A 14,299-nucleotide genomic window follows, 5' to 3' on the forward strand; every position below is an offset into this window, starting at 1 on the left:
CTACCTTCTTTGTGTATCTGTATCTAGATCCCTAACAGTATCTGTTCTCCCTCGTCACCTTCCCTTAAATGCTGCCTTTGGCTCAACAACAAACACACACCTGGGAATTTGACCTCTGTTGATTGAAGGGCAAAAAAGTTATAAAATTGATGATGGCACAAGTTTATATAATATAATATAATATAATATAATATAATATAATATAATATAATATAATATCGTCTTCATGCATGCTCAATCGTCCAGGTAAGTAAATCTCCAAAAGTTGATTCTGTTCATCTGGACGTTGCGTTTTCAGTGGGAGAAATGTTTTGTCAGTTGGATGAATGAAACATTTCTCTCATCTCACTTGGATGAGAGAAATGTTTCGTCACTCATTTCTGTCATCTTATCCACTAACTTATAGATGAATTACCTCCTACTCTATCTCTGAATTATTTTGTGAGGTATGAAAGTTATATTGTTCTTGACCCAGAACCGTGACAGTTCTTTCTAGTCCTCTACATGGAAAGTCATGTTCAACCGAATAGCTCATACAGTGTATTTCTGACTCTACTCAAAAAGGCTAGATCTTCATTTTTCTAAAAAAAAAAGAAAAACCAATAACAAAAAAATAATCCTGATCAAACTTTTTTCAGGATTACATTATGTATTTTTGGCGAACTGATATGTTAATCCATATATAGAGAGAATTTTTAACTGGAGGAATGTTGGGAATTTTTATCATGCCCATCAAGTTAGCGGAATTGATGGAGAAAATGGAGAGAAGTGTTAGATTAGGTAGGAGAAACACACCAGCTGAGACCACAAAAGGTTGATTCTGTTCATCTGGATGTAGCATTTTCAGTGGGAGAAACGTTTCGTCACTCATCCAAGTGACTTCTTCAGTCTCAGCTGACAGTTTCCCCAACCTTATAAACAGTACATTTGCATAATAACTGAAACCAGCCCACTGACTGAACAATGGGCTGTGAGGTCAGTTCATTAATATGCAAATTGTCATGACCATGGAGGATATGAAAAGTGGCAGGTTAGCCTTCTTAGATTGTGAGATATATTCACTTGTTTCAATCTAACCATCACTTACAGACCCGGTTCCTGAAATGTTAAGGCCAACGCCCTGTTCCGACAATTTTCCTCCTTTCCTCCTTCCTTCTTTCAGGATGCAATGAAAGAAGAACAAAATCTACAAAGGTTTTTTTTTAAGAAAAATCTGGTGATCAGTTATTTTCTGTCTGTCATAAAGGCCACTACAGATTCCTGTATGCAAGTGTTAGCTCAACAAAAACAACATGCATGGGGCCTACAGAGACTGCTAACGTAGAAGCCTCAGAATTCAATACTATGCCCCTGACCCCAGTGTCTCCTTGCTCCCTTTTTCTCTGATTTATTTTATGACCCGTCATCCCCCTATATTTTCTACATTCAACTTTTTTTTTTTAAATAAGTGTAGAATGAGCAAGGTTACAGACGTACCTACAAACCTGACAAAACTAGAATTTAAAGATTCAAAATATACTTAAATGCATTCACATTTGATTTCAGTTTACTTTGATATTTGTATACGTACACTTCCTCTGTGTTTCTCTGGAAAAGCCAGTCTGTTTTATTATTTGAGCTTAACTGTTTGGTAAAGTTTGAGTAAGCAGTAGAACAGTAGTTCCCCTCAACTAGGTTGTACACAAGTGTGAATCAAGTGCCTTCAGAAAGAGTTGTTTTTGTATTGTTGCATCTACTTTGAACATTTTCCCCTTGATAATCACTACTATATATTATTAAAGCAGAAAAACACTGAAACTAATAAACAGACCAAACCTTCACCTTTGGGGCGATCGTGGCTCAAGAGTTGGCAGTTCGTCTTGTAATCGGAATGTTGCTGGTCCGAGCCCCGGCTCAGACCGTCTCGGCCGTTGTGTCCTTGGGCAAGACACTTCACCTACTGCCTACTGTTGTTGGCCAGAGGGGCCGATGGCGCGATATGGCAGCCTCGCTTCTGTCAGTTTGCCCCAGGACAGCTGTGGCTACAACTGTAGCTGGCCTCCACCAGTGCGTGAATGTGAGAGTGAATGAATAGTGGAATTCTAAAGCGCTTTGAGGGTCTCGAATAGCGCTATATAAATGCAATCCATTATTATTATTAATATACACAAAGAAATAAACTGAAACAAGCAACCATTGTCCATGTATTCACTTGTACAATGCATCAAAAACCAAACCAAAACAACAACAACAAAGCTATAGGGTGCTTCATTCATGGCTGATCTTGTGAGGCGCTTATCATCATGTACAATAAAATAATCTAACTTTCAGGATTTTTGCAGGTTTTTTTTCCTTTTCTTTTTCTTTTAAATAAACTAAACTCAAATTCCTGCACCATGAATGTTTGTGTATACAAGATCTAACACGTTTTCCCCTGTGTGGTAAAATCCGTATGTAGGTGAAATCTAGGAAAAACTGACTTCAGTGATGTGTTGTTGAAGTCCCCGGTAACAACAAAAAAGGTGTATTGGTATACCGACTGAAGCTTGCTCCCACTTCTATAGAACTAGCATTAGCATTAACACTAGGAGTATGGAAACAGCTATAATGAGGCCTGAATGAGTCAGTTCTCATTCACCCATGAGAACATCAGTTCTGTCAACATATGTATAAGTGTAACTGCCTTTACATTTGTTATAAAGTGTAAATTGTTACCATCCTCTATAATAACTGAGACATAGAAGGCATATAAAAATGTGATGGTTTTTTTACTCAACCTTTAAAATTTTGTCTTCAACTCATGATTACAAAACTATAAAAAAATGCACAAATTACACAAAGAAGCATAGAGGAAGTGTACAGAACTGAAAACTAGTGAAAATACATATTAGTGTATCTCAGAAAAACTGAAAATATAAATGTACATCAAGAGTATTACATCTTTGACAGGTTGGTCAAATTTGAGTAAACAATATTGCTGTTTATTGAGACTGTGTTGTCTATATGACAGGCACATCCAGGCCTGAAGAAGATCTTCTCAGAGTAATATTCGACAAAGGAAACAGTGGAAATTCTTGGAAATTGTAATCTAGCAGGAAAACAATGGTAATCCAAACCCCCAAATCCAAAAAGATGATTTACTATCAGCAAAGGCACATAGAGATAAACTTTGTTATAGTAGCCTGTATTACTTTACCCATCAAAAGGGTCGATATTAATATCCTTTACCCTCTCTCTGTCACGGGAGGACCCAAATGCACTGCTTTTGTGGCAAAATATTTACATCACTACATTTATTTACAGTGATGTAAATATTACACAATAAATCCCCATGCGCTCCCCTGACTTCTTCCCAAAGTCCGTGCTCCGTGTTCTCCGCTCCCTTGTGTCCATGCACCCCATGCTCACTGCCCTCTTGTTTTTCACACTTCTCCTGGGGGAAATAACAGAGACAGATGTCAGGACACTCAACTGCAGCAGGCTAAAAAACTGACGTGGAGTCTCACACATCCAGCATTGGTGGGAGCTCAATCACATATTAGATAGCTCCCCCAATGAGGCGGATCAGCTGCAGGTGCGTGGCATCATCTTCAGGTGTGGCCAGCCACCTGGCCACCTCTGTGAATTTCCTATTACGTCGTAGCACACTCGGTGCTTGCTCGGAAGTTTAGGGGTTTTTTTCGCTGTAAAGAGAAGTTTTCTTCCCACGCACAACGGACACTAATGTTTTTGTCACCTTTTATGGAATGAAACTCAAAATAAGTTCAGTACTTCCACACTTTAAACGCTGCACGCTCATACTCTCTCCCGCACTCGATATATGATCCATTGTTGATCTGCACACAGCTGTTGCCACGAACGGCGCACTCGCTTATGTCACTGTCATGAGACATTCTCACAAAAAAATCATGGTTTTAGTAACGTAATCTAATTACCGTTTTTGCAATAGTAATCCCTTACTTTACTCGTTACTTGAAAAAAGTAATCGGATTACAGTAACGCATTACAAGTAATGCATTACTGCCCATCTCTGGTCACCAACTGCTCAGGTCCCTGACACTCTCAGATGTAACGGGAGGTAAGTCGGGGGCACTTTAACCTCTTTCAATGCCACCTTTCTTGGCAATCTTAACATAAAAACTAAACTTAAGCAAGCAAACCTGAAATTAACTAAAAAGAATTAAAAAAAATAATAATTTTCAATTAGAAAATAGAAAACAATGAAAACTACAGCAAAATTAATATTCCTAGTCCTTATAATCACATATTTAACATACCCCCCAACAAGATTAAAAATTGTTACTTCTTTTAAACTTACTTTTATTTGTGATGTGCAACAGAATAATATACATTTGACATCTATTTTTATCTTTCAGTAAGAAACTATAACATATTAATTTTCTTTTTAAATAAAATAAACCCCAAATTCTGCTTCATATTTTTGTGAGTTTAAATCTGTAAATAAGAGGATTCATAACTGGAGGAATGATAACAAATTCAATAGCGATAACGTTTTGGAGAAAAACCTGTGGAGCCAAGTTGCATGTACATCGAGTCAAAGACCAGTCCAAACAGAGAAGTGATCAAAGAGCTCAGATGGGGCATACAGCAGCGACAAAAGAAATATACGTAAAAATGAGACTAAATAGAGAATACCAAATGAATATTAAATTAACAATGCAAGACTGTAAAATCCAGGACCATGACACTTGAAATATGCAGCTATATTTGGATCAAATCCTGCATGAATCCATATAAGTTCTCCTGATCAGATTTTGCATTAATGCACTTTATGGGACCTCACACATGTTTTAATAAGATATATGTAAGTCCAAATTATGAAAAGCCAATGAGACACATTAATGACAAGTATCACATATGCTGTGATGTTGTTTGAAAAAGTGTCAGCTTCAGGACAAGCAAGTTTAACAATTAACCAGTTTAGACATAAGACTCTCTGTATGTTTATACCACATAACTTGAGTCTTGCTGTAAGCACAACATTGATGGCAAAAACACAGAAAGGTGTCAGCCAGGAGAAACACACCAGCTGTGAAAGCCTCCTCTTAGTCATGAAAGAGTGGTAGTGCAGAGGTCGACATATAGCCAGATACCTGTCAAAGGCCATGACAGCTAAAATAGACAAATTACAGCAAGCAAATGAATACATGATAAAAGCTTGTAAAAGGCACCCTTCATAGGAGATTCTGTGAGAAGACGACAGTAAATCTGAAAGGAATTTTGGGTAGAAACCTGTGGTCCCATAAAGTGCATTAATGCAAAGGCTACTCAGCAAAATGTACATAGGTTCATGGAGGCTTTCATCCAAGACAATGAGCAGCACAAGAGAAATATTGATAAATAAAATTACACAATAATACAGTAAGGTGGTTAACAAGAGCGGTACTCTGTAATTCATTGTCTCATTAAATCAGGTAAAAAAAAAAAAAAAAATCACACAATTCTTTGTTTTTACATTCATCAGGTCCCAATCAGCTCAAATAGCGAAGGAAAATAAAATGCATGCCATGAAAGAGTTCGGGTCTTTGGAGGTTAAGATGGGAACCACCACCCCAGTCTGCAAATACAGAGGGCATCGTCTCATATTCCTACACACATTCTCAGAGGCCCCCTTATCCACAGAGTCTGCTTCCACTACAGAAGACTTTGCAGCGGAATTAAGAAAGTCCTCCAAGAATTTCTTCCACTGTCTAACTATATCCTCCGGTGGAGTCAGCAGTGCCCCGCCCAAACTATGCACTGTATGCCAGAATCACTTCAAGGCAAAGTGAAAATCTTTTTCCATGAACTCCCATCACGCTCAAGTTTTTGCTTCAGTCACCACCTGAGCCATATTCTGCTTGGCTTCCTGGCACCCACTGGCTGCCTCCAAAGTCCCATGGACTCCCCAACACCTGATTCAATTTACCACCAAGTGGGTATAAGCTGACACTCAGCTTCTCTCTTTACCTGAGTATCCAGCTCAGACAACTGCAGCTCTGATGACATAATTATAAAACTCATCATCAGCCTGCGACCAAGGGTGTTTTAGTGCCATGTGCACTTGTGAACACCCTTATGCTCAAAAATAATGTTTCAGGCAAGGTAAACTGTTCCCTTGATTTTCCTCTATGAAGGCTCATCTGAATTGTTCTGTGTCTGACCCTTCATCACGGAATCAATTTCCTCTGAGATACCTTTCCAGCAGGCAAAAGCACACTCAAGCACATAGCCCCTGAAATCAGTGGGACACACAAAACCCTTCACCATAGTAAGGTGGAAATTCCCAAAGAGGATAGATTTTTTATTTTCAAATTTGAAAAAATTTTGAAAAAAAAAAAGTACAATGACAAAAATGTACATTAATCTGTTGTACATGAGTGATAAGAGTAGGCTTCATAAGATTAACTAATAATGCAGCATCTTACAGCTTTTTATTAGCATGTTGTATGTGTAAATATACCACCTCAGATGATGTATGCTATATGCTTTGTATGTTTCATTCATTTTATTTTTCATTTTTTACTTTTTAAAATGCCATTTTTGGTCCATTTCCAGTTTGCTTTCTCCAGTTTTTTTTTATTATGGAATTAAAAGCTTGGGTCTATTATTAATGTTAGTTCAGTTATTGTAATGTAGTGGTGTTTCTCAAGGGGAAAATGTTCACGATATATGCAACAATAAAAATACAACTCTTTCTAAAGACACAGAATCTCAGTCAACAGCAATAATTTTAATTTTAATTAAATTTTAATTAAATTCGACAATATTGTCAGTTATTTCAGTTTATAGTTTATTTTTTAACTATCGACAATAAACAAATATGAACATCAATACACCATTTCTGTTTCTAATGTATTTATTATAGTATTATAATCCAGGGTTTTGTACATACATAAGTTTAGTAATAATAATAAAAAAAAAATCACATTTTCATTTTATATAAAATGAGAGCAATAAAACCCACACAGACACATATTATATATAGGAATATATAGATAAACCCTAGAGTAACTCTATAAACCCTGGTTTATAATACTAGTAATGCATTACACGCATGTGGAGGAAGTATGCGCATGCCAGTTATTGTAATTAGTAAAAAATAATTATATGCTCAAACCAAATGTGAAAACTTATTTTGGATTATGCTAAAAAAAATTATATCACCTGTCTTTATATCTTTGACAATTTGATCAAAATTGAATAAGAAACAGTCTCTGAGACTCAGCAGTCTACACGAGTGTGAATAAAGTGCCTTTAGAAGGAGTTGTATTTCTATTGTTGCATCTCTCCTCTCGCAAAAAACCTTTACATAATATTATTAATACAAAACCTAACACTGAAAGTATTAACCACACTAAACCTAAGCTTTTAATATACATAACAAGTAAATTTAAACAAGCAACGTAGAAATGCACCTAAATTTGAAATTTGAAAAAGCAAAAAGTAAAAAAAACATATAACATGTTAAAAAACTCTATAAGATGCTGCATTGTTAGCTGGTCTTGCGAGGCCCGCTCTTATCAGTCATAGTCAACAAAATAATATACATTTTTGTGATATTACTTTATTTTTACTTTTAAAACTCTTGACTTTGAAGGTGTTTTGTTTTCTTTTAAAACAAACTAAACCCAAAATCTTGTTTCGTATTTTACTGAGTTTGAATCCATATATGAGAGGATTCATTGTCATGGTCCCCGTGTCTACCTAGCTTTTCATCGCTGGATGATTGTGCGAGACACGCTAGAGATCCTCTCAGCCTCTGTGAATCTATGCTTGAGTATTTTGTGACTTTTGAGTAATTTCCCTCTCCTGTGTGATAGGTTTCCTCCCCGGACCTGTGACCTTCCTGCTGCATGAAGGTGTGTGAGCTTGGACATGGAGAAGAGAACGAGTGTGACAGAGCTTCCCCTTGGACCCTTGGAACCCTGGATTTCCCCCCTCACTGTATATATTCCGCATTGGTGTTGTAAATAAACTGTGTTTGGAAACGTCAACCTGCTCTGCGCTTGAGTCCCTGAGATCGACCGTGACATTCATAATTGGAGGGATGATCACAAATTCCGTAGCGATGAAGTTGTGGAGGTTTTGAGGCAAATCTGTGGAGTCGAATCGCATGTACACAAACTGAAAAACAACTACAGACATAAATGTGATCAAAGAGGTCACATGGGGCACACAGGTCTGCACTTTACCCTGTCCTCTCTGGACCTCACACAGGTTTTAATAAGATGCGTGTAAGTCCACATGATAAAAAAAGCCATGAGACACATAACTGTTGCTTATGCTGTGATGTTGTCTGAAAAGGTGTCAGCTTCAGGACAAGCAAGTTTAACAATTAACCAGTTTAGACAAGACTCTCTGAATCTTTATACCACATAACTTGAGTCTTGCTTACAGCAAAGCCCGCAGGTTTAGAACATCTTGGAACGCTTATGTTCTCTAGCTGGTGGAGCTGGGTCTTCCACTTGAGCCACTGGTGCGCTAGGTCTGCAGGAATGATAACATCCCAGCCAATCTTTCTCCTGCAAAGCTCTTGCAGAATCTTCTTCGCTTGAAGCGTGACTGGTGACAAGATACCCAGTGGATTGTAGACAGAACTCACAGTGGACAGGAGGTTCCTCCAAGTGGGTGCCTTGTCCGGCATTACAATCTTGAACCTGAAGCTGTCAGATTGAACATACCAATGGACTCCCAGCGCTCTCTCAATGGGAAGTGTGTCCTGATCCAGATCGAGATCTTTAACCTCTGATGCCCTTTCTTCTTCTGGAAGAACAGACAGACATAACTGTTCTGCTATTGCTTATCCATTTTGTGAGCCTGAATCCACCCCTCTGACATACAGCTCTAAGAGTGTGGTATAACTGTATGGCTTCCTCTTCTGAGCTCACAGCCTTCAAACAGTCGTCCACATAGAAGTTGTGCAGCACTGTGTCGACCGCTTGACTGTGGGCTGGATCTCGGTTGTCCTCAGCACATTTGCGCAGAGCAAAGCTTCTTTGGCCACTTCTTGTCTGAATTGGATAATTACCCCAAGAAGGGTACTGGTAAGATTTGGTCCTTGTAACAGCTGATCATTTAAGGTGGTGCCTTTGTACGATGCTCCACAGTCAAAGACCACTCGAAGCTTGTGTTTCTTGGGATGGTAAACTCCGTGGTGCGGTCCTCCAGCAATGAAGCCGCTTTTTGAATTTAGTTTTTGTCTGAGAGTCTGCATTTTAGATCCTCCATCCTGCCCACTTCATCAAGCCTTATGACAGAACAACAGACTGTTATTAAAATTGGAATGAATTTTATGTGGCTGTTCATATTAATTCCAACAAAGAGTGAAAATCCAAAAGCTGCTGCAATCTTTTGTATTAATGATCTCTCTCTCTCTCTCTCTCTCTCTCCCTCCCTGTGTGTGTGTGTGTGTGTGTGTGTGTGTGTGTGTGTGTGTGTGTGTGTGTGCTACTATGCGAGTGTGTGTGTGTGTGTGTGTGTGTGTGTACACGAGAAAGGTGATGGCTGGAGCTATTTTTTTTTAATGTATTTCGAATCAACTTTTTTTGTTTTACAAGAAGTGTATTTCATACATTGGAATAAATGTATTCTTTTCTATACTTTATGTATTTACTTTAAGTATGAAACTCTAAAGATTTTAAGTTCATGCACATTGTGAAACAAGAATCTAAATCTTTGTGAAACAATGATTTCTATAAAAGCATGTTGTTTATGGGGATAATGTGAAAAATCTTTTGCGGGCTCTAATAATGATCAGTGGTAATTGAAGAGGAAGCTTGAACCCTGGCTCTGGACATTTTCATGACAAGTGACAGTGCAGACATCTGCTAACGAGAGAACAAGTTTTATCATCATAACGACTGCGAATTTAAGCATCGTTAAAATGTCACTTCAGCAATGCTACCGGAGAAAGAAGTGTTGACTCATGTTTTTTAATAGAAGACTTAAAACACTAAACTCTAATTTCAGGGGTTTATTTTAAGTTTACAGAATATAACATCTGGTAAGACGATGAGTTTTTACTTCTCACTGTCTGTGTTATGTGTATCCATTTATCATGTGTGCTTTGCTCTGTAAACTGTAAAATGTTTCATTGTATTCATGAAATAAACCAGAATTTCAAATATCCGAATCTTTTACTGTTTTTCTGCTTTTGTTCACTCCAAGTTTGACAAAACCCACAGCTCACTAACTATGTGGAGCAATCTCAGTGTATTTAGCTGCTTTTTCCCTAAACACAATCAGTTGACTGAGAGAAATGCCTGTAGTCATCCACTCTGGTCATTGTCAATGTTGAAGGAGATTTGTTCCATAGACACCTTATACTAGCATTTCCTACACTTAATCCAACACTGCTATGTTCTATTTAAACCCAGATTCCTTTTATAGTTTGCAGTGAAATTTCTTAAACCATTGTTTAATGGGACAGAAGTACAAGTCACTCTTTACTGACACACTGTAGATAAGTTTATTGCTGAACGACACAGCTAGCAGTCTCACACACTCTTTAGATTTTTGAAGTTTTGTGTGTGATGGTTTTGCCTCTCACACCTTACCCCTTTCTCCCAGTATCACAACAGTATGACTCCCAAAGTACGACTCAGTAAACAAACAAGGACTCTAAACTCAGAACAGAAAGATACAGTTGGAAGATTAGTGATTGCTTTTATGATGCGTAATAAACTACACCCTCTTCTTCTCTGTATTTATGTTGTTTGTGTGCATGCATGTGTGTGTGTGTGTGTGTGTGTGTGTGTGTGTGTGTGTGTGTGTGTGTGTGTGTGTGTGTGTGAATGCCTTAGAAGTCAAAGTATACATTAGCCATACTTACAAAAACATTTTTAATTTCATTTAGAACTGAGATTCTAAGTTGTAAGCAGAAATCTTATGCTCAACCAGGAGTATGTTTCCCCACTTTCACAATGCTGAGGCATCAAATCCATGATCCAACAGATGGTTTGTCACACATGGGCGAGAAGGGCAAGCCACCCCTTACTTACACAACCTCACACACTATAGATTTTTAAAGCTCTTGTGTACAACGGTTTAGCTAAAGATATAACTTCTACTTTTGATAAAGATCACTCCCTCTGCATATTTCTTAAGAAATGAAGCGTCTTTACTGGGATATTTATTGTCAAACTATGCGATTTTCCAAATGTGTGTGGAGTAAAATGTTGTGACCAAGAATCATTCAGGATTAACAACACAAACTGTTTTGATAGCAGAAACAGTCTGTCTTATAGTTCCCATACTTTACCGCTAGTTTTACAAACACATTCTTCTTCATATCGGTTTAATTGGTTTTTTATGAAACTGATTTTCAATAGTACAACCAACGTCTAACTTTTCCTTGCTCCCCAGTATAAATGCAAGAATTTTGCAGACTTTATTGAAACTGTCACAATTTAACACTCAATGCCATAAACAGAGTTGATCCATGTTTCTATGGACAGTGTTTCATACATCAACAGCTCTGAAAATCACTTTTAAAGTAATGTAGAACATGATCTCTCTCTGAACTCTAACCCTGGCTGCCAAATGTGCCTCTGACCCTCTTGTGCCTGTTCACCACCAGACTAAGTTTGTAGTCTCACCTACTAATATTATTTTATTACAGGGCAATATTCAGCTAGGTTACTACTTTGACTTTCTTACTTTGAGCACATTTCTGAGCCCATACATTATCAAACTTTTACTTGAGTATTTCTGACACTAGCAGCTATACTTCTACTTAAGTAAAAAAAAAAAATGCCTGCACTATCGGTATAAAGCTGTCTGTAATTCTTTAACAGTTCATGCAACAATTATAAATTAAACCTGCACCACAGCTAACTCTTTTTAATAACCAATAACAGGTGTATTTCTTAGATCTACAGATACAGCCAAAACACTCTGCTTGTATATTGCCATATTCTCGCCCAGCATACCCTTGACTCACAACAGGGTGATTCCCAAAGTACGACTCAATAAACAGAGACTCTAAAACCAGAACAGAAAGATAAAGTTGGAAGATCAAAGATTAAGGTTTGTGTTTTTATAGCACAAAGTAAACTGTCCCCTTGTCTTCTAGGCCTTGGCGTGCGTACCTTAGAAGTCAGATTATACATTAGTCATACTTCCAAAAACATTTTGAATTCCATTTATAACTGAGATGTCAAGCTGTTATCAGACATCTTGTGCTCACCAGGAGCATGTATCCCCAACTTCAAAACCTTAAGGTGTCAAATTCACAAACCCAACATGGGATGATTCAACACAGGGGCCAGAAGTGCATGAACATGAACACATGAACTAGCATGCCCCCGAGCACACCTGAACGCGCATGCGCACACACACGAAACCGGTCAAACCGGTTGTCAAACCGGTTTGGTTGGCCGCCATCTTGGACTAATGCCCCCTTATTACTACTAATATTTTAGTGTAATATCTCACAACAGTGCCCTTTGTGTTGAAATTTAAATTTCTCTTACTACAATAATACAATAAAATCCACACATCAGAATTGTGGCTCTTTAATTATATGGCAGTAGAAAATATTTTCAGTCATTTCAGGATAAATCACACGTGTAAGCCAACAGCGTATACAGTACACATCATTAGTTACTAAGCAGTGTGCAAATTATGTGTTATATATTTCTATATAGACATCTTTCAATGAACTGTTGCTTTTATTCTAATTGCATTACACCTAGAAACAAAGGAGGGGTGCAGGAGTCCATATCAAAGTTATTACATCTTACTAAAACTGTAAATATGGAAATGCTTTGCAGATAAACACAATGATAAATAAAAATAACTGAAACAATACTTGCGTAAATAAAGCAAACTAAAATAAAATTTTAAAAATTACAGAAAATATATTCAGTAAGTTAGACTTTAAAGTTTGTGTTAAATGTAAATAAACATTTCTGCATGCACTTATTTAATCTGGTATTCTACATCCCTCTGAGTCTATTTCATGCACAAAGTGTTGGGTTTCGATTGTTGCATCCATTTTTAACTTACTAAAGTTCCTTGCTGATAAACAGCATCTTATAATAGTATGAAACAAAAAATTTAATAAAACCAATCCTGGAAATAACAAACAGGCTAAAGTTAAGCATTTTATAAGCATAAAAATTAAACTTAAGCAATTATAGTCTTTTGAGGAAGTATTGAATTAAAAACTATGTAAAATAAATAAATAAATAAATAAAAACCCATAAAAATGCAATTTACAATAAATCTGATCAATATATCCACATAAGTAAATTTATTCACTTAAAAATAACATAACATGATACATTGTAGTTGGTCTTTGACAAAACTGAAGAGAATACACAGTAAGGCGTGCTCTTTTCAGCTATGTTCATATCTCTCACTATATATTCTTTACTATAAGCAAAACCTACATTTTCATTTTTGAAGAAACTAAATTTCATGTTAGTTATTTTCTGTAGATAGATAGATAGAATTTATTTCGGACATGCAAATATAATTAAAATAACAACAGAAAAAAAAAAAACCTAGAAATCATCAAGTTTTCATGTATATATCTATGTCTACAGAATGTGTGTGCTCGAAAAGGAGTAGGATGAAGTTTACACTTTTCTTGTTCCTACCCCCTTATTTCAAATTTCATTGCTTACAAATCCATATCCAGGATTCAACATTATTTGATCATATATGGTTAACTATGTACAAGTCTAACACATTGAACATACACAAATAAAACCATTTTCAGCACATAAACCAGAACAACAACAAACTACATTTTTCCATAAACTAATCACCCTGTCTTTAACACCCGCTTAATCTCTGAGCTTATTTTATATCTATGTGAAAAGCGCTATATAAATGCAATCCATTATTATTATTATTATTGACAAACACCTTAATGAACACTTAAGCTTGGGGTACTAAGGCCTTGATCTATAAAAAAAAATGAGGACACAATGAGACAACTCAGTCACTGAGAGGAAGATTTCCTATATTCATGCAATTTATTATTTTTGAATAATCGTGTGAATTTTTGTATTGATGTACTTGTCTTGATTTCATCTGTATAGGTGTTCCACACACTAACTCCTCTGACTGTAATGCTCTGATATTTTACATTTGTCCTTACTACTGGCTTGCTGAACATAAGGATTTCTCTCAGGTCATGAGTATTTGGTCTTATTTGGAACAAGTTCTGAATGTTGTGGGGCAAAAATTTATTCGCTGATTTCTACATTGTTTGCGCAGTTCTGAGGTCAACCAAATCTTTAAATTTGAGAATATTTAATTTGATAAAAAGTGGATTTTAATGGTTCTCTTGAAGTAGCTTTATTTA

At 36.7% G+C, this 14,299-nt stretch overlaps 1 pseudogene; it reads right to left on the minus strand.

Annotated features, from left to right (window-relative positions):
* Nucleotides 1-4,412: 4,412 nt before the first annotated feature.
* Nucleotides 4,413-9,196, minus strand: LOC146370428 (olfactory receptor 2B6-like; annotated as a pseudogene).
* Between the last annotated feature and the right edge of the window lie 5,103 nt (nt 9,197-14,299).

This window comes from Perissodus microlepis, chromosome 16 (genome assembly GCF_051167445.1).
Source record: "Perissodus microlepis isolate ML-2025 ecotype Zambia chromosome 16, ASM5116744v1, whole genome shotgun sequence".
NCBI lineage: Eukaryota > Metazoa > Chordata > Actinopteri > Cichliformes > Cichlidae > Perissodus > Perissodus microlepis.